Source organism: Metopolophium dirhodum, chromosome 1 (assembly GCF_019925205.1).
Source record: "Metopolophium dirhodum isolate CAU chromosome 1, ASM1992520v1, whole genome shotgun sequence".
Lineage (NCBI taxonomy): Eukaryota > Metazoa > Arthropoda > Insecta > Hemiptera > Aphididae > Metopolophium > Metopolophium dirhodum.
In genome coordinates, this window is record NC_083560.1 from 8,496,127 (window position 1) to 8,516,587 (window position 20,461).

The window sequence follows — 20,461 nt, forward strand, 5'->3', positions numbered from 1 at the left end:
AAAAGTCCTTATCCCGATAGGTACAACGACTATAAGTTCAGAGAAAATAGTAAAGATAGATATAATAACCATAAATACAGAGATAACAACAGAGAAATGAGCAATAATAGAGATAGGTCTTATTCAAGGGATAGGAAAAACTCCTACGACAGGTCCAGAGATACAAGCAGGAATAGATATAACAACAGAAATCGTGGAGATGACGCAAATAGAAAACAACACAGTAGGGACAACAGCAGAGAAAGATACTCAACACCGGAAAAATTTAATGGAAGTACAGTACGTTACAAATGGGTCACTATAATGGATGGTATTAAATTTGAATTCAATGATATGATATTATTGTATAAAAAAAACGATTCTGAGCGAAGACTGTCAGTCAGCCTATGATAGTACTAGGCACGAACTATCGTGTAGTAGTTCGTGTTACTAAGTATATTTGATAATATTATTGTGAATAAAGTAATTTATATATTTATCTATTACCTGATACCTACCAAAAAAACGTTTACTGACTATTGATGAATAACAAATTAACAACAATATTAATAACAATTTATAAAATAGATTATTAATTTATCGTCGTCAAGTACTTATATAATATTTCTATACGTCATTATATATTATTATACATTATATCCACAGTCATTCGTTTTTTAATTACAACAAAATAAGAAAACCGTTACTAGAGAAATCAAGTAAATATAAGCAAATAATAGTTTGAATCTCTTATACAATTTTTTTTTTGATAAGTGTAGAAAAACTTGTGAGGAATATTGTATTACATTTTAAAAATTTAGATTAAAAAAAAAATTTTTATGAATTTCTAATTTAATATTTGCAAATTTTCGTCATTTTTACGTATTTTGTCAATATTTGAACTTGAAATGCTTATAAAAAAAATTTTAACTCGAAAGAATCGTGGACGACGTGTTATTTTATATTTATTTTTAATTTTTTAATTTCTTAATTTTTTTTTATATGGCGTAGATTTTCTCTTGTAAGACCGTTTGGGAGCTTAGATATTGGACACTTGACCGTTGTCAATACCAGGCAAAGTCGGAGCAAAGCTAAGTACGATCTTTTATTTTTATTGTTCGTCATCGAGACTTTTTAGATAGTTTGTTAAGTCTGGCCTATACAAAGTTCTTAGAAAGTTATATTCAACAATGGCTATTTCGGTAAGTGGTAACTACTTCTTTGTATTATAAAAAATAATAATAATTCAGTGATAATAATTCCTTTCAATTCATAAGAGTTTGCAATTTGTCATCAATGTTTTCTTATGACGTTATAACGTGAAATCATCGTCCGTAAACCGACGAATAATATAAAATATTCTGTATTTAAATAATTATATTATATTTTCTATTTGTATAAAATAAATTTACGAAAACATTATTATGTTTTATAAATATATATATATAGGTCAACTACAAACAATTTCTCGTTACCATATTGTAACGCTGTTTAAAAGAAAACTTTATGCGTGCTCAGCGCGCCACTTCCTACCGAAAAATATAGGTATTATTTCTATCTATCAATATAAATTTCGAAAAATAAAGTGAATATAAAATATAAATCCATATTCACTTACATGTTACATATAGTTAAATACATTATATTTTGAAATAGAATAAAGTTAGAATTATGTAACCTAGGTGAAATGTGGTATAAAAATTAGGATTTGTTTAAGGGGGGATTAGGGGGCAATGCCTCCCACGGGTCTGCGTTATATTTTGATGTAGTTAATTAAAAATATTAATATTATACCAATGATTTAAATATTTTAATACAATTTGTTGCAGTACCAAATGTGTAACATTATAATATTCAAATACAATAAATAATTTTCTAACACTTTGAATTTTTATAATACAGTGTTGGCAATTTATCTTAATACATTTCCAATTAGTATACAACTAATAAATATATTAAATTTAAATCTATTTATTCATAAATCATAATACTCTGTAAACATTATACATGCCATGATACATCTTAATGATACCAAAAAACTACTGTTGTTGTGCTTATAATTTTTTAACAAATTAAATTGATGTTTTTTTTTTACAGATATTTAAAATATTTAAACAATTAGTAGTTTGTAAGCATTTGAACCTTTTGATGGCCTTAATATGGTTTAACAGTACAAAATGTTTATTTATTCATATTGTTAATGTTTTGTAATTCTAAATCTTTGAAAAAGTCTTCATTACTTGGTGTATATTGTGATACAAAACACTCACAAGATTCTGTATTTTAGGTACTGTACTTTTAATTAAACTGATGTATCAATCCACTGTTAATTGTATGAAATGTAATAAATATTATAATTATTAAAATCAGTAAATTTTTAATAGTTGATTGTTTGATTACAATTAATCAAATCCGGTCAAATTTATTTGAAATAGCTCCACAGTTAAGCAAAACCAATTTGAGAGGTTAAAATCTGGACTAAAATCCACAGAGTATAACATCAGCAGAAATAATTCAGGACAAATTATTTGTTATACTTGCATATTCTCCATCAATGACATAATGTTGCCATTTACTGTATCTAAATAAATAACATAAATATAAAATAATTTAATATATCAACAATCTTAAATAAGAAACAAGAGTTATGATACTTCTAAAACTTACCTACAAATGTTTACACATGTTTATTGTTAAGTGAAAGTATTGAAAAATAATCCAGGATTTGATTTGTCTTGTAAATTATGACGTGTACCTATGTCATTACACATTTACATACAAACGAGCAACACAACACATAATAAGGCAAATTAAATAAAAATATAATCATGAATAAATCTATAGATGTAACTGTAAGCTTGGTAAATTTGCAGGTAAATATTTTTTTTTACCAATAAAATTAGTATTAGAGTATGTGACACCTAAAATTAAACATCATAACGAGACGAATATTCACAAGTCATAACCACAGATATAATATTATAATACTTACATAATATTATAGTTGATATAAAAATATGTAATACGTTCTATGGTAATACGTCTGGACGTTTAACTCGCCCACAAGTACTGATAGTGTATTATATTAATATAGTATCAAATGTTATAAGTTATCACTATTAATTACCATCACATGAATTAATAAATTTGATTTTATCGACATTGTGGTTTATCGTCTACACTCTACGACAATAATATGGTCTATGATAGTATCACGGTTTGTTGTTGATGTATAATGCGTTATAAGTACTTAATTAATGTGATGTGATTAATTTGGAATTTATTTTAGGTACCTATTATAGGTCAATTATTTTTTTAATACCATAGATAAGTATATAATATGTTTTAAACCTAGACAGACGGGTGCCAGTTAAAATCGCGAAAAAATAATCGCAAAAGTCAAAATCGCGAACGGTTTTAACAGCGAAAACAATAATAGCGAAAATTAAAATATTCTTTTCGGTATATTTTTCGTAAAAACATTAAAATACGTCAAAATACTATAAAAAAATACAATTTAAGTTTGAAATTTTTCCTAAAATTGCAATATATATAACATAGACAGACATACCGTCTCCGCTCAGAATCGTTTTTCTTGTACAATGATATTATATCATTGAATTCAAATTTAATACCATCCATTATACAGTGCCGCACTTGTAACCTAATGTAGGTACAGCAGAGCGATATCCACTTGCCCACCTTTATTTTTTCTATGAATGTCAATAAAACGTTATTTGTTGGGAAAACAGCTTGAAAATGTAATACAAGGCTCCTACTATATTGTAACAATGACATTTGAAAAATATTAAAAATCCTATAACGCAGTTATTTTTACAATAATTTAAAGTTCAAATCTTGAAAAAATACAGACAAATCACGAAAATTAGCAAATTATTTTGAGTTGAGAATTCAAAAAAAATTTCTTTTTAAATTTAAGATTTGAAATTGTTATACAAGATTATTCATAAGTTTGTCTATCTTTATCAACCAAAAAAATTTCTACAAGCAATTCAAATTAAAATATTTTTATGAGCGTTTAAAGTTCATACTTTTACAATATTGGATATTCACTCGATTTCTCATGTAATGGTTTTGTTATTTTATTGTTATTCAAAAACGAATATATAACTATAGATACATGGAAATTTTACTGAATGTGCATATTTTCATTTGCCTATACACCATAAAATTTTGAAAATAATTTGACACTTTTTGAGCTGTTTACGGACATAGTAAGTTTTACATTTTTTTAGTTTAATTTTCTAAAAATATCAATGACATTTTATTTGTTGGATAAAAAAGCGTGAAAATTTAATACAAGGCTCCTGATATATCGTTGTAAAATTTAATAATTATTTTGTAGTTGAAAATGTATAAAATGTTCAACTTTTATAGCGAAGCATTGAAAATTTAAAACATGGTTCCACGTAAATAGGTTATATATAAATTACTTTGTTCACAATAATTTCATCAAATATATTTAGTAATATCATAGGCTGACCGACAGTTTTCTCTCAGAATCGTTTTTCTTATACAATGATATTATATTATAACTGAATTCAAATCTAACACTGTCCATTATACAGTGACCCACTTGACTGACCATTTTAGTTCAGAATCGTTTTTCTTATACAATGATATTATATCATTGAATTCAAATTTAACACCATCTATAACAGTGACCCACTTGTAATCTTCTGTACAGCAGAGCGACACCCACTTGCCCACCTTTTTATTGAATTTATTGAAAACTGGCAATGTTCATTAACAACTCAAAAAGTGTAAATATATTTTCAAAATTTTTTGGTGTATAGCAAATAAAACTAAAAATGTTCATATATCTACAGTTTTTATTTGTTTTTGATTAACAATAAAATAACAAAATCTGTTCGAACACAGACGTGTTTTCGTGCCACCGTATAGCTTCGACACTTTCTCTCCTAGTGGTTCAGCGGACGGTCGAAGCTCGCGAGGTGGGTTTATACCCCCTCCTCCGCCATAATACTCGTCTTTGCCCGGCGGTTGAGCTCGGCGCACCGTTTCGTCGGCTCGCCGCATTGGGCCGTGGTTGTACCCGCGTTACATAGGGTGCCGTCAGTTTGGCCGCTTTAAAACCCCTTGTGGTTTTGGTCGACATCGTATTGTGCGCCGCCACATATAGTCATCGTGTTCCAGCAGTTGATGTGAGCGCAACGAGCGTCATCGCTCAATGCGCCGATGCGTGCCGGCAAACCTAGTGTGCGCTCGAGTGTTAAGATTAAAAGAATTGTTCACGTGTGTGTGACAAGCTGGCAAAATGCGCCAAATATATCAGTGAGAGCTTTGTGATCGAAGTATTGTTCGTGCGCGGCTGACGGCTGAACCGAACATCGCGCTCGTTCCCGTTTGGCGGTGATACGGCCCGGTGTCGCAGGTTTCTAATACCTACTCTCAAACATTTTTACCCCCGGGGGTAAAATTATCCTAGGATATCTTTACCGGGGGTGAAATTAACCTAGTATATTTTTACCGGGGGTAAAATAAACCTAGGATATTTATACCCCCGGTAAAATTTTAAGGGGGGTAAAATCATTCTAGGTTAATTTTACCCCTGGTAAAAATATACTAGGGTCTGTTACACCGGCGTTTCACTGTGCTGGGAGAATTTGTCTGCCGTTTCCGTTCCGGCGAGGTCCAACAGGAGGAGCCGCCGTCAATCTAACCATAGTCGTCGAAGTGTTGAGGTGCCGCCGAGTCAGGTCGTTTTCGTTTGTGTAAATTATAATGTATACATCTGTTCGTGGGCCAATTATTATTATTGTTTGTATTAATATGTAGATTTGTCAGTACGTAAGGATTAAGATCTGGGCGCCCACCATTAAAAAACGAATTATTATATTATAATATATAAGTCTTTGTAAGAAATACAAGTGTTTCCGTCTTCCAAATTGTAGTACCACCATTTTAGGGTAACCCTTTCCGCTCCTGCCCCCCAACACAATCGCGAGTCTTTGCCGACAACCGCCATACTAGTATGTCCGGCAGTGGCGCAAACAAAATCGCTACATGAAAAATTGAGTGAATATCCAATCTTGCATGTAAAAATATAAACTTCAAATGTTCATAAAAAATGTATTTAATTTGCTTGTAAACAATTTTTTTTTATTTTGATAAAGACAAACAAACTTATGAAAAATCTTGTATTACATTTTAAAATTTTAGATTTAAAAAGAAAAATCTTTATGAATTCCTAACTCAAAATCGAGCGAATACCCAATATTGTAAAAATATGGACTTCAAACGCTCATAAAAATTTAATTTAATTTGATTGTAGACATTTTTTTTTTTTTGGTAAATACAGGCAAATTTATGAATAATCTTGTATTACATTTTCAGACCTTTGCTTTCAAAGAAACATTGTTATGAATTCATAATTAAAAATAATTTGCTAATTTTCGTGAATTTTGCGTATTTTGTGAATAATTGAACTTTAAATGCTTATAAAATTAAACTGTGACTGAGGACTTTTAATATTTTTTGAATATCATTGTAACATTATAGAAGGAAAAGTATTAAATTTTCAAGCTCTTTCTCAACAAATAAAGTTTTATTGACATTCATAAAAAAAAGACTAATAAAATTGGAAACTGAAAATGTTTCTAAACAATTCAAAACAAATCAAAATATTTTCAAAATTTAATCGTGAATAGAAAATTTTAATATAAACAACCCGTGAAAATGTCATGTAAATACGTTATATTTATATATGGTTCATTTGTTGTAGAGTTACACCAAACAACAAAATCGATTTTGTCAAGAACCGATTTTGCGTAAAAATTCCAGTTTTTCCTTAATATTGTTGTGTTATTTTTCCCTCTTTTGAAAACTATTGAGAATTTTAAAATCACTCCACTTAGAATCTAAAAATAATTTGCATATTTTAGTTAATTTAGAAAATCGTCAAAATTCTGTCTTTAATCACTTCATATCAAAAATTTCTCTTGTATAGAAAGCTCAAATTAAGTCAAAGCAATATATAGCCTAAAATTAATTCTATATAATAAGTAAATATTATATAGGTATAAAATAGTAGGTATATTTTGTAACTGAATTAGGCTAAACTCTGTCGAACACTCGAACTGTAAATTCAGTGTTAAAAATGACAAAGCATCGTTTTTTTTTATGCTTGAGAACCAGATTTATTATACTTGGTGTGTTCTTTTCTGAAAGCATCGCGTAAGCTCTTCCATTTCTTTTGTAGTTCTTTAAGCCGGGTGTCGGTGCCGGTCATTTATTAAGGAGTAAAATTTAGGCAATCCAATTTACATGTTGTATCCATCTCGCATGGAACGTGAATGTGTGTGAGTATGTAAATCGATATTAGTGCGAGTGAGCTATAATTACACGCGCAGATAAAAATATTTACTCACACGCATACACAGGTCGTCAGTGATTGAATTCGATGACTATTATCGAAGCACTATTTTGATGAACAAAATGCTTTTACAGAAAAAAAACTCTCAAGCCTCGTTGCTATGTCGGATTTTGGTCATTTTTTTTTTATCTGAAAGATGATAATTTTTGGCAGGTCGGATCAAAGCTCGAATTTTTATTTTATTTTACATTGTAGTAGACAAATACGTTTAAAAAAGAACAAATATTGTGCATTATTCAAATGCATGTTCCAGATTCTAAAATTATAATTTTCAAAATCGGGCTTTGATCCATCCTACAAAATATTCTCTACTTTTAAATAAAAAAAAATTGATTTATTTTAAGCTATTGGGCATTAGTACTACAGTAGGATAAGTTAATTTTTGCTGAAAAAATTGTATTTGGATATTTTATTGTGTGTTTAGAATATAGGTAATAAATAATAATATATTTTAAAAGTTTCAAGTACTCAACAATCATATTTTGAATTACTACAAAATAACTAAATTGTTATTCTCTGTTTCAATATATGATTTCATCCAAATTTGAACTTAAAATGTCTATTATAAAATAACTGTGTTAAATGAATAAATAATATAAATTAGACAATGTTATATCTAAAGTATAAGATTTTGAGTGAATTTTACAATGATAAAATTATTTATTGATTTTATTTTTATTTTTTTTTTGTGTGTCTGTGTACACTATAAATAGTTGAAAGATTATTCGATTTTCAACTTCAGTATCTTGTTTGATGGGAAAGTGAACTTAACACATTTTTTAATAAGCATTTAAAGTTCGAATTTTGACAGAACTTCAAATTTAAAATTTAAAAATGAATTTGTAATTAAAAATGTATAAAATTTTCAACTTTTATAGGTAAGGATTGAAAATGTAAAACAAGATTCCACATTAGTTATAGTTTATCATGTAACCAAAAAATATAAAAACGCACTTTGTTTTTAGTTTTTTTATGTTCAAATTTAACGAAATTAGATATTTAAACGAAGAAAGACGATTTTAGTTAGTACTTGAAGCTTTTAAAATATATTATTATATTTTATACACACACTGTCATTTTCAAATACATTTTTTTCGGCAAAAATTAATTTAAGTAGTTATTTTACCGTTGTAGGCACCTAAAAGTAAACCTGTTATAAACTAACAATTGGGTTAATTGTTTAGTTTATTAGTTGCAGGTAGCAGGACCGTTGGTAGAGGATTTCTTAGGTAGGTTGATAAATTATAATTAGACTTTGTTGAAAAGTTTAAGTTGTATATTTAAAATTGTTCTTCATAAAACACTCCAAGTCCAAATTGACAAAATCGTTACCTATCCTGTCTCTCACGAAGGTGCTATGGTAAATCACGTCTAATCTACAGGCCGTTTCAGGTCTGGTTTTATAGGGCCTCGTGCTCTCCTACCTTTCCCCTGCAGGTCCATCGATATATCCGTGGACCTCACAGGACGTAATTCAATGTATTATCTATACATTCCCACGCCTGGCTATTCCAAGAATCGTATCCCATTATCATATTTACAATACAGGGTGATTCTTTTATCAAACAACACTCATTATTTGAAAAAGTATTGACTTTTTTCAAAATTTTTTTTTTTCAAAATTGTAGATTTATGCTGTTCTAGAATTGAATATTTTTTTTATATTTTTCACCCTTATATTTATTAGGTAAACCACTATCAACTTTTGATTTTCAAATGGTAACCTATACTTAAAATTTCATAATTGAATAAAACTATTTTTTTCATTAATTATTACGTTCAAATTTTCATTTTTCGTTAATCCGTTGATGAGATATTGCTCCTCAAAGTTGGGTGGTTTTGGGAGGTAGTTGGGTGTGTGTACAGTAAATGTGTTATACCTCGTCAGTAGATACACGTACGTTTCCCCAGCCCCCCACATATCAATTTTCGTAAATTTTCTTTTGCCAATATTTAGTACGTTATTTGTTTGAATTTGTTTGACCCGAATCAGAATTTGTTTGACATCAGGTACTCCGGAAAATTAAATTTACCCGTGGGGGGCTGAGGAAACGTTTCCCCAGCCCCCCTCATAGGTAAATAATCGACTTTTTGAAATTTTTCTTTTGCCAATATTTAGTACGTTGTTTGTTTGAATTTGTTTGACCCGAATCAGAATTTGTTTGACATCAGGTACCCCGGAAAATTAATTTACCCACAGTGGCTGAGGAAACGTTTCCCCAGCCCCCCTCATAGGTAAATAATCGTATTTTTGAAATTTTTCTTTTGCCAATATTTAGTACGTTATTTGTTTGAATTTGTTTGACCGGTTTTGGAATTTGTTCAACATCGGGAAACCCGTAAAATTCAATTTACCCATGGGGTCTTAATTATTAGTTTAAATATAATGGCAATCAAATTCAAATTCAACTAAATTTGCCTTTTCAAGGGCAGTCGTTACTCAGAATTGGATTGACATCCAGTGCTTATTTGCTTATAAAATGTTTCTTTAGAACATAAATTGAAAAATAATAACTGTTAATAATAATAATAATCTTGCATAATATAATGCAATGAGTTTCAATCTTTAAAAACAAAATAAATTGTACAAAAACAAATAAATAAATACCATAATAGAGCTTTGTTCAAAAAAAATCACCATGTTAATTTATCAAATATTTTTTTAAAAAACAACTTTCAAAAATAAAAATATTGTTTATTTATAATAATAATTATGCATGCAATGAATTTTATCTTTCAAAGCAAAAAAAATTACTAAATCAAATAAAAAACATCTTGATGCACTTTCAAAGAAAAACAGTACTAAGTAGTATTTATATTATATTAAGAAATAAACTTCAGTCACTTAAATAAAATTGACCTAAATCATTATTGGTTTAAGAAGAACTTATAATCATTGTCATCATCATAAAAATTCTCCAATGGTATTTTTGAAAATATAATAATATAATACGTACATTAAACAAATATATATATTACAACATAAGTTTTTAGTAGGTACATTCCTACTTACTTAGGTATTATACTTTATGCAAACATTATGATGTCTTAATTAAATATTAACTTTTATGTTTTTATTTTAAAATCTATATTAATATAGAATAGGTACTTCCTTTTTGCCTTTTACGACGCACAATAGGGATCTAGTTATAGATTTATACGGTTTTACTATTTAAATTCTACTTTATACATAATAGGTATTTTATTATTTTACAAGGTTCGAGGTTTTTGAGATGGATAATATGAATATGTTAGTATCACTGATCATCAACACTTTTGGAGCATTTGACTATCAATAATCACAATGCTTGGTGTATGATGATAATGTTTTTAGATGTAGAAATAATTAAATAAACTATTCGTATTAATTTGCAAAGTTAATTTTTATAAAAGAATTATTTAAAATGTACAGGAAAGATTTTATGTAATTTAAAACAACTGGAAAAAGTACATTTTGTATTTACTTTAATTTCGTTTTCTATATTTATAATATAGAACATGGTGTGTTTTGAAGTTATATGGAATTAGTACGGTTTATAAAAAATGAATATTAGGAGTTTGCGGTTAGGTTATTAGCGGTTTGCCGCATAATTTTAAACCAAACATGTATTTATCACGGCAAATATAATGTTTTGATGCAATTTGTAAATAGTTCTTTTTGACCTAATATTGGACATGAAAAAAGTACGTTATGCCTCAATAACAGATAATTAAATTCAATTTAACAGTGAAAATAGTTCATTTTTGTTCAATTTGACCACGACGTTCGATTCCTTGGCCATTTTTTCATATGAATTAATGTACAACTTAATTCATGGCATTTTGGAAATAGTACGTTTTGAAATGTCACACCTCAATTATAAAACAATTATTTTAACAATTGTTTTTATTGTTATCTGTTAATTTGTAATATTCATCTTTTTATTTTAAAAATGGAACCCTACATCCTACGTAGATTATAGTATTATTATTAATTTTAAATCCTATAGTTTATTTTAATTTTATTTTATACTCATGGTGATATTAATATTTGTTTTGTGAACATAATATATAATTATATTTGTATAATGCACTGTGTGCTGCAGTGCAAGTGTCCTTAACAAATTAAAACGTTCTGGAGTTTTCTTCTAATTTTAAGCGTTTATTACTATGTTCAGCTGACAGGCACACACGTTCTTCGATTATGAATATAGGTATAATAATGTGGTAGGCCCAATATTCCTGTATACATTTGCTATTTATATAAATTATAATATGTAATTTCATTTATAATATTGTTAGCGATTTTAACAACTTATTTGGAAGAACCACGTACTGCTGTAGCACATGTTATGAGTGAATCTGTTATTTAATACCATTACCTACCAGTGCTCACTTTATTTGCTCACAAATACTTAATTAAAGGTACTCACAATATTTTTTATTTTTGAGTTCTTATAGACATTATTAAAATTCTAAATGGTTGGTCGAAAACCAGCTCTTCCAGCATCAGTCATTATTGACGCTGTTTTAAAATTTAAAGATAAAATAATACCTACGAATGACGATGGTAAAAAAGGTAAGTAGGAACCTACGTATATTTTAATAGTATAGTTATACAATAAAGGTAGTAGATATTTATAAAACAGTCAAATAATCATGTAGAATAATTTCAAGATGATTTAAATTTAGTCCAAAATATGAAAAAATTGAGACGTTGACATTCGTCGTACCAAAAGTTTACTGTATGTGCTCAGTTACCGTAAGTAGATATCTGCCTTATAATTAAAACGCTAGATATAAGCCTTTACAAATTTGATCAATTAGACAAATTATTTATCTGTAAATATCTAAAATGCCATGAATAAAAATTATTCTAGGTGTAGGTAAATTTAATATAAGTATAATATTTGTATTATAATTTTTATCATTAATTGCTTTTTTGGTAAATTAGTCATTTATTAATTATTAATATTCAGAAAATTATTGATTTGTATTTATATTGTCATTTGGGCTGCAAAATGTCGCAATACAATATAATAGTATAATATGCGCTGGGCAATAAATGTAATGATTTTACAATGATGTGTGTTAGTTAGCTAATAATACATAGTTTTCAAAAGCAGCAGGAAAAACAAACAAAAAAAAGGTGGGTAAGTGGATGTTGCTCTGCTGTACAGTAGGTTACAAGTGGGTCACTGTAATGGATGGTGTTAAATTTGAATTCAATGATATAATATCATTGTATAAGAAAAACGATTCTGAGCGAAAACGGTCACTCAGCCTATGATATTACCAAGTATATTTGATGATATTATTGTGAATAAAGTAATTTATATATAACCTATTTACGTGGAGCCTTGTTTTCAGTTTTCAATCCTTAGCTATAAAAGTTAAACATTTTATAAATTTTCAACTACAATATAATAATTAAATTTAGTCAAAATTTGAACTTTAAATGCTTATAAAAAAAAATTGTGCCTATGTATTTTTAATATTTTTCTACTGCTATTAGAACGATATATCAGGAGCCTTATATTAAATTTTAACGCATTTTTACCAAACAAATAAAATTTTATTGGTCTTTACAGAAAAAAAAACTAAAAAAATTGAAAACTGACAAATTCGAGTGAATAAATTAATATACAGAGAGCTATTGAAATAAATATGTAATCATGTGCTTAACATAACATTGTATATTTATTTATACAAGTATAAAGGTAATCAAAATTGCTAATATAAAATTATAATTAGGAGATTAATCTATAGTTTTAAGGTGGTAAAAATTAGCCGTATGTAAATATAAATGTATACCAGTTATCAACAAATATGCAGATGAATCAGGTTTGTAATATAAATTTTGCCAACTTTTGGTTAATTTGCAAGTTAACAAAATACCGAGTAAGAGCTGCTATTAAAAGGCAAATTCAGTTGAATTTGAATTTGATTACCTACCATATTCATATTATCCATCTCAAAAACCTCGAACCTTGTAAAATAATAAAATACCTATTATGTATAAAGTAGAATTTAAATAGTAAAACCGTATAAATCTATAACTAGATCCCTATTGTGCGTCGTAAAAGGCAAAAAGGAAGTACCTATTCTATATTAATATAGATTTTAAAATAAAAACATAAAAGTTAATATTTAATTAAGACATCATAATGTTTGCATAAAGTATAATACCTAAGTAAGTAGGAATGTACCTACTAAAAACTTATGTTGTAATATATATATTTGTTTAATGTACGTATTATATTATTATATTTTCAAAAATACCATTGGAGAATTTTTATGATGATGACAATGATTATAAGTTCTTCTTAAACCAATAATGATTTAGGTCAATTTTATTTAAGTGACTGAAGTTTATTTCTTAATATAATATAAATACTACTTAGTACTGTTTTTCTTTGAAAGTGCATCAAGATGTTTTTTATTTGATTTAGTAATTTTTTTTGCTTTGAAAGATAAAATTCATTGCATGCATAATATTATTATTATAAATAAACAATATTTTTATTTTTGAAAGTTGTGTTTTAAAAAAATATTTGATAAACTAACATGGTGATTTTTTTTGAACAAAGCTCTATTATGGTATTTATTTATTTGTTTTTGTACAATTTATTTTGTTTTTAAAGATTGAAACTCATTGCATTATATTATGCAAGATTATTATTATTATTAACAGTTATTATTTTTCAATTTATGTTCTAAAGAAACATTTTATAAGCAAATAAGTACTGGATGTCAATCCAATTCTGAGTAACGACTGCCCTTGAAAAGGCAAATTTAGTTGAATTTGAATTTGATTGCCATTATATTTAAACTAATAATTAAGACCCCACGGGTAAATTGAATTTTACGGGTTTCCCGATGTTGAACAAATTCCAAAACCGGTCAAACAAATTCAAACAAATAACGTACTAAATATTGGCAAAAGAAAAATTTCAAAAATACGATTATTTACCTATGAGGGGGGCTGGGGAAACGTTTCCTCAGCCACTGTGGGTAAATTAATTTTCCGGGGTACCTGATGTCAAACAAATTCTGATTCGGGTCAAACAAATTCAAACAAACAACGTACTAAATATTGGCAAAAGAAAAATTTCAAAAATACGATTATTTACCTATGAGGGGGGCTGGGGAAACGTTTCCTCAGCCCCCCACGGGTAAATTGAATTTTCCGGGGTACCTGATGTCAAACAAATTCTGATTCGGGTCAAACAAATTCAAACAAACAACGTACTAAATATTGGCAAAAGAAAAATTTCAAAAATACGATTATTTACCTATGAGGGGGGCTGGGGAAACGTTTCCTCAGCCCCCCACGGGTAAATTGAATTTTCCGGGGTACCTGATGTCAAACAAATTCTGATTCGGGTCAAACAAATTCAAACAAACAACGTACTAAATATTGGCAAAAGAAAAATTTCAAAAAGTCGATTATTTACCTATGAGGGGGGCTGGGGAAACGTTTCCTCAGCCCCCCACGGGTAAATTTAATTTTCCGGAGTACCTGATGTCAAACAAATTCTGATTCGGGTCAAACAAATTCAAACAAATAACGTACTAAATATTGGCAAAAGAAAATTTACGAAAATTGATATGTGGGGGGCTGGGGAAACGTACGTCAGTAGATACCGCAGTTATTAGGATTTGTATGCCCCGGGGCTAAAGATATTACATTTTAAAATCAATTCAAGTAGGTGCAGTAAGGTTGAGTTGTGCCCCAAATGTATTGTATAATATCCATTTGGCTGGGTGTCCGCCGTTCGCCCCACTAAAGGTGATTTCGTCACTGGTCATAATAATTCTTATCGATTATAAAAACCAGAAGTTAAAAGTTTTAAATCCTATATCGTTCGAACCCAAGGTAATGATAATTGATAACTTATTGTCATAATGTCATATTTTAAGTAATTGGACCATTAGTGTCACTTGCGCATACTCGCGTGTAATTCCCTCGACCCCATTAAATACCTATTAAGTATGGAGTACCGACAATTTGTGACAACGGACACAACGATACGTGATTGTTGTCTGATTAGTGATTAGACTGATATGCGCATATATCTTATAATATCTATGGTGGATTTGCGATTAGGTAATAACAGATACTAGATAGTACCTACTATCATCTACTATGTTTATCGTGCTCTGCGCTGATATCGTGGTTCCGTGGTTACATGATATGGAAGTATACCTTATACTGGGTTAGCGTTAATCACATAACAATCCGCTAGTAGACAAAATATGGTTAAGATAATAACTCGGAACTAATTTAATCGTGACTCGTGGTCGTAGGTATTTTATTTTTGAAATACCTATTAGTTCTTGTATAATATAATATAATTATTGTCTTATTCTCCACATATTGTATTTTACGTATTTTATTTAATAATTTAATACTTTATCAATCATATAACTACCTAAATTTACTTATTACACTTGAATTAGATGCTTGGTGATTACATTTGTACAATTTATTGGTAAGTACTAAGTTTTACTAGTTGGTAGTGGCCAAAATTAAAATAAATAATACAATGAGTATGTCATTAACTTTAGACATTTTGATTTCAGTTTAATCATTTATACATAATACACTATTTTTGTTCAAATGTATACCTAACCAAGGAACACTGGTACTTACTGGATAATACATGAGTTGTTATACAATGAAGTGGCATAATATGACAACACAGAAATATTGCGATAATATTTCCATATTATTTAAAATTAGTCATTACAATTTATACTCAGCTGGACACAGGGTTTTTCATGAAAGTCTATACCTACTCTACAAATGTTATATCAAAATCTCCACTTTTTAGTTCCTAAACTAAAAGTGAATAGAAAATTATTTATCTACATAATATGTGATGATTCAAAATCAGTTTCACATAGGTCATTTTACCTAATTTAAATATGCCATAATGGAATCAGCTACCTATGACACACAATTCAGAAGATCCTGTATGTTAAAATTATATTCATTTATAACTGCTATGTTTAATTACATTTTAAAATGGTAACTGTGAAAAATTTTAATTTTTCACATATTGGATTTAAATATTTCAACAGACTACAGAACAAAATAAAGTATGTATAAATATTTTTAATAATTGTGATATTATTAAATTATTATATTGAAAATTCAATTTTTTAGATATTCAAGACAATTGCAAAGAAGTGGGAAAAATGTAGCTGGACTAAGTGCATACATATTACAAATGATGTGTATTGAAACTAAAAATGTTGTGAATGTTAATGTTTTGTACTTTGTATGATATTTTAATTAATTTAAATGAGGTGACAACATCAATCATTACAAATCAAAAGATAAAATAATGTATGTTGTGTTTAATACACACAATATAATATGTAGATTGTGTAAATCAAATAAAGAATTTAAAAAAAAATAAAATAGGTATGTGATTTATAATTATTTTTCAGTTATTACTTTAACAATAGTATAAATGCTCAATGTAAAGTATTTAAAAAAATATAAATGTATTATTATTAATATACATATATTTTTTTTAATTATATTAGTATTACATTGTATAATGATAAATACTTAATTACTTTTGTCAATGATTGGTGTTGTCATTAAATAATAATTAGTACTAAATTCAAATAAGAATATTATTAACACCATTTTTAAATTTTACTAAGTCTGGGGTGATTGAAAAGTTTGTTTTAATTTTTTGAATACATGTTTTATCTTTACTCATATTTTGCATAACTGCAAAACGAACATTTTGATTAAACTGTATCATCATTTTGAAATAGATTTTTCATAGTCCTGGGCTTATTAAAGTAAAATTGTTTAATGGTTCACGATAATATCAGTATAAAATGTGAGAAATTCGGTCGTGAACAGGGTTCAGGGATAAACAGAACCTAAAATCATCAAATCAAACATTTAAATAATCAAAATTAAGCAATCTAAAACATGGTTATTCTCTCCTTAGTTTTTGTTAGTGGTTATCACTTGCATCATATTAAAGTAGAAAATATACATTAAAAAATTTAAAATGTGTTAAAAAGAACACTCTAAAATGTGGGTGCTATAATATTTCATATTTTAAAAACATTAAATTGATGGCATTTCACTATAATAATGATAGTTAAATCTAAAAAAACAAGGGGTGCTAAATTAGAGCTTGGCGTGCTAAAGACCCTTCTGTGACAATGGTCTCAAACCCTGTTCATGACATTGAGAATATGATTTTTTTTATAATTATTTAAGTTTATTAGTGCCTTATGTATTTGCATGTATATCATTATTATTTAAATACCTACCTATTGATTAAATTCATGTGATTGGTCAAAAAGACCTAGTCCTACCAAGTATATTACAACTATTGAAGTGACCTATGGCGAATTATTTATATTATACTAATATTTGATTTGGAATTGTAAATGCATTAAATTGAAATTGTAAACATAAAAAAAAGTTGTTTATACCTAATATTAAATTAGTTCAGAGTTATATTTATTAGGTATTATATAATGTTAACTTGTTGAAAATATTATTTAAATTTATGTTGGTATTGTATTTCCAGATTTGTAATAAATTGTAATTTTAATACCACTGTACAATTAGTGTTATACAGTCTTGGGTAGCATTCCGAAAAAAGTATTCCGAATACAGTATTCGGAATACTATTTAGGTATTCAGAATACTTTTGAAAATACTTTTCCTTAAAGTATTTTTTGCAGTATTCAGAATACCTTCGAAAGTATTCCAAATACTATATTCGGAATACTTTAATAGTATAACAATATATTTTTTTTAGGATTTTGATTACATAATTTAAAACAAAAAATAGAAAACGTATAATTTGTGTTGGAAATTTGTAGGTAATTGATAACATCTCTCAATATTTAATATCATACATTCATACAATAATAAAATTATAACAGGTATTGATTCATATCATGTTTACTGATTAGTGGTTACCGATCAGCGATACCGATTGCATTAACAAGAATGCTATAAATAAATTTGTATATTAAAGACTAATGGGTATTTCCGTATTGGCTTATGGTGCTTATCTTATACATTTTATCTACTGTAACTGAACGTCTGTGTCTCTGACGTCTCTGTAGTCTGCACATCGTTGTACCCATACTAACTATGGTCTATGTTCTATGACAAGCCATTAAGACATTTAGAAATGCAGAATGAAGTGCGACAGTCGGACAGTGACACATCACACATTATACTGAGTACTGACATAATATATTATTATTATATAATATTTTACGTATTTTTGTTTTCAACGTGTTAAATCATTAATTTGCGAGTTCACAATTATGGCAGATAAAACTTTAAATAGTGTAAATAGTGACTACCTTCTTCCTTGGATTAAATATGAAAATCTTTAACAAAAAATATTTTAAAAGTATTTGGAATATTTTTATAGTATTCTAAATACTTTATTCAGAATACTATTTTTATGGTGTATTCGAATACATATTCGGAAAACTATTTTTCATGAGTATTCGAGTATTTATTCCAAATACTTTTAAAAAGTATTTTACCCAAGACTGGTGTTATATTATGTGTAAAATTAATTTTTATCTTGATTCTTCGGGACTATAAAAAAAGTTAAAATGTTAAATTCTCACAGACCCTAGTGTTATGTACTTGTCAAACTTCTTTATTCGATGTGCATGTGCCTAAATGATATTTTATATAAGAAGAGGTACAATATTTGATTTGTTCAAAAAAAAAAATTATTATTAAAAATATTAAATTCTCATAGGTATTCTGGTATTTACATGTTTATAGTATCCATATTATGGTAATATAAATATTAAATGTATAATAATAATTAACACATTATTTTGTATTAGTTAAATCTACCAAAGCTATACACAGTTATATGTATATTATTAAAATATGTATAAAAAAAAAATTAAGTTAATTTATTGTTAATATTATGGTCCATTATATCATAATTTGTACAATTATTATTAATTGTTATTGTATACATTTATCATTGAAATACAGATTTTTAATAATTTTAGAAGTTTTATTATCAGTAATCTAGTTGTTGCAACTGTAGTACAGACTGTCTAATTGAGTAACAAAAACAGGATTTTATTTGTGACATAAATTAACAGTAAGTTACTGTACTGGTAACACTGTATTTTCTTTATGATAGACAGTTGTAATGATCACGGTCTTAGATTATAAGAGTGATAAACCATGGACAACTTATAGACTAAAATAATTCTGTATTTCCGTATGTTACTCTATGGTGTGTTGTAGTCGGCATAGAATAGAGATTAAATCGTGATCAAATCTACAAACAGAAGCAGTCCAATTAGATAGGTATACGTATACCCAATAATATGATCGTCTGTTATTGTATGTAGGTATTATCAGCTATCAGGTACAAAGATAATCACCGCTATATCTTGGGTCGAACGATATCGAATTTATTACTTATAACTTCTGGTCTTTATAATTGATAATAATTATTACGACCAATGACCAGTGCCGCAATCACCTTCGTGGGGTAAAACTGTGTGACTCCCTGAAAAATCGGCATAATAAAATACATTTGGGGCTCTAAGTACTTTATGAACTGATTTGAAAAGTGTAATATCTTTTAACCCTGGGACATAAAAATCCTAGTAGAGATAATATCTACTGACGAGGTATAACACATTTACACACAATAACTACCTCCCAAAACCACCCAACTTTGAGGAGCAATATCTCATCAACGGATTAACGAAAAATGAAAATTTGAACGTAATAACTAATGAAAAAAATAGTTTTATTCAATTATGAAATTTTAAGTATAGGTTACCATTTGAAAATCAAAAGTTGATGGTGGTTTACCTAATAAATATAAGGGTGAAAAATATAAAAAAAATATTCAATTCTAGAACAGCGTAAATCTACAATTTTGAAAAAAAAAAATTTTGAAAAAAGTCAATACTTTTTCAAATAATGAGTGTTGTTTGATAAAAGAATCACCCTGTATATGTTATATGCCATCCGTTAATAATTAGATACTATGGATTATTTGTATATATATATATATGTTATAAGTAATA

The 20,461-nt window shown here is 27.7% G+C and overlaps 1 long non-coding RNA gene across 1 annotated transcript; it reads left to right on the forward strand.

The window, feature by feature from the left end:
* The first annotated feature begins 15,680 nt into the window (after positions 1-15,680).
* Positions 15,681-17,978, forward strand: LOC132935362 (uncharacterized). Its single transcript, XR_009663226.1, has 3 exons — positions 15,681-15,870; positions 15,962-16,480; positions 16,548-17,978. It is a non-coding gene; the product is annotated as an uncharacterized LOC132935362 (long non-coding RNA).
* Positions 17,979-20,461: the final 2,483 nt, after the last annotated feature.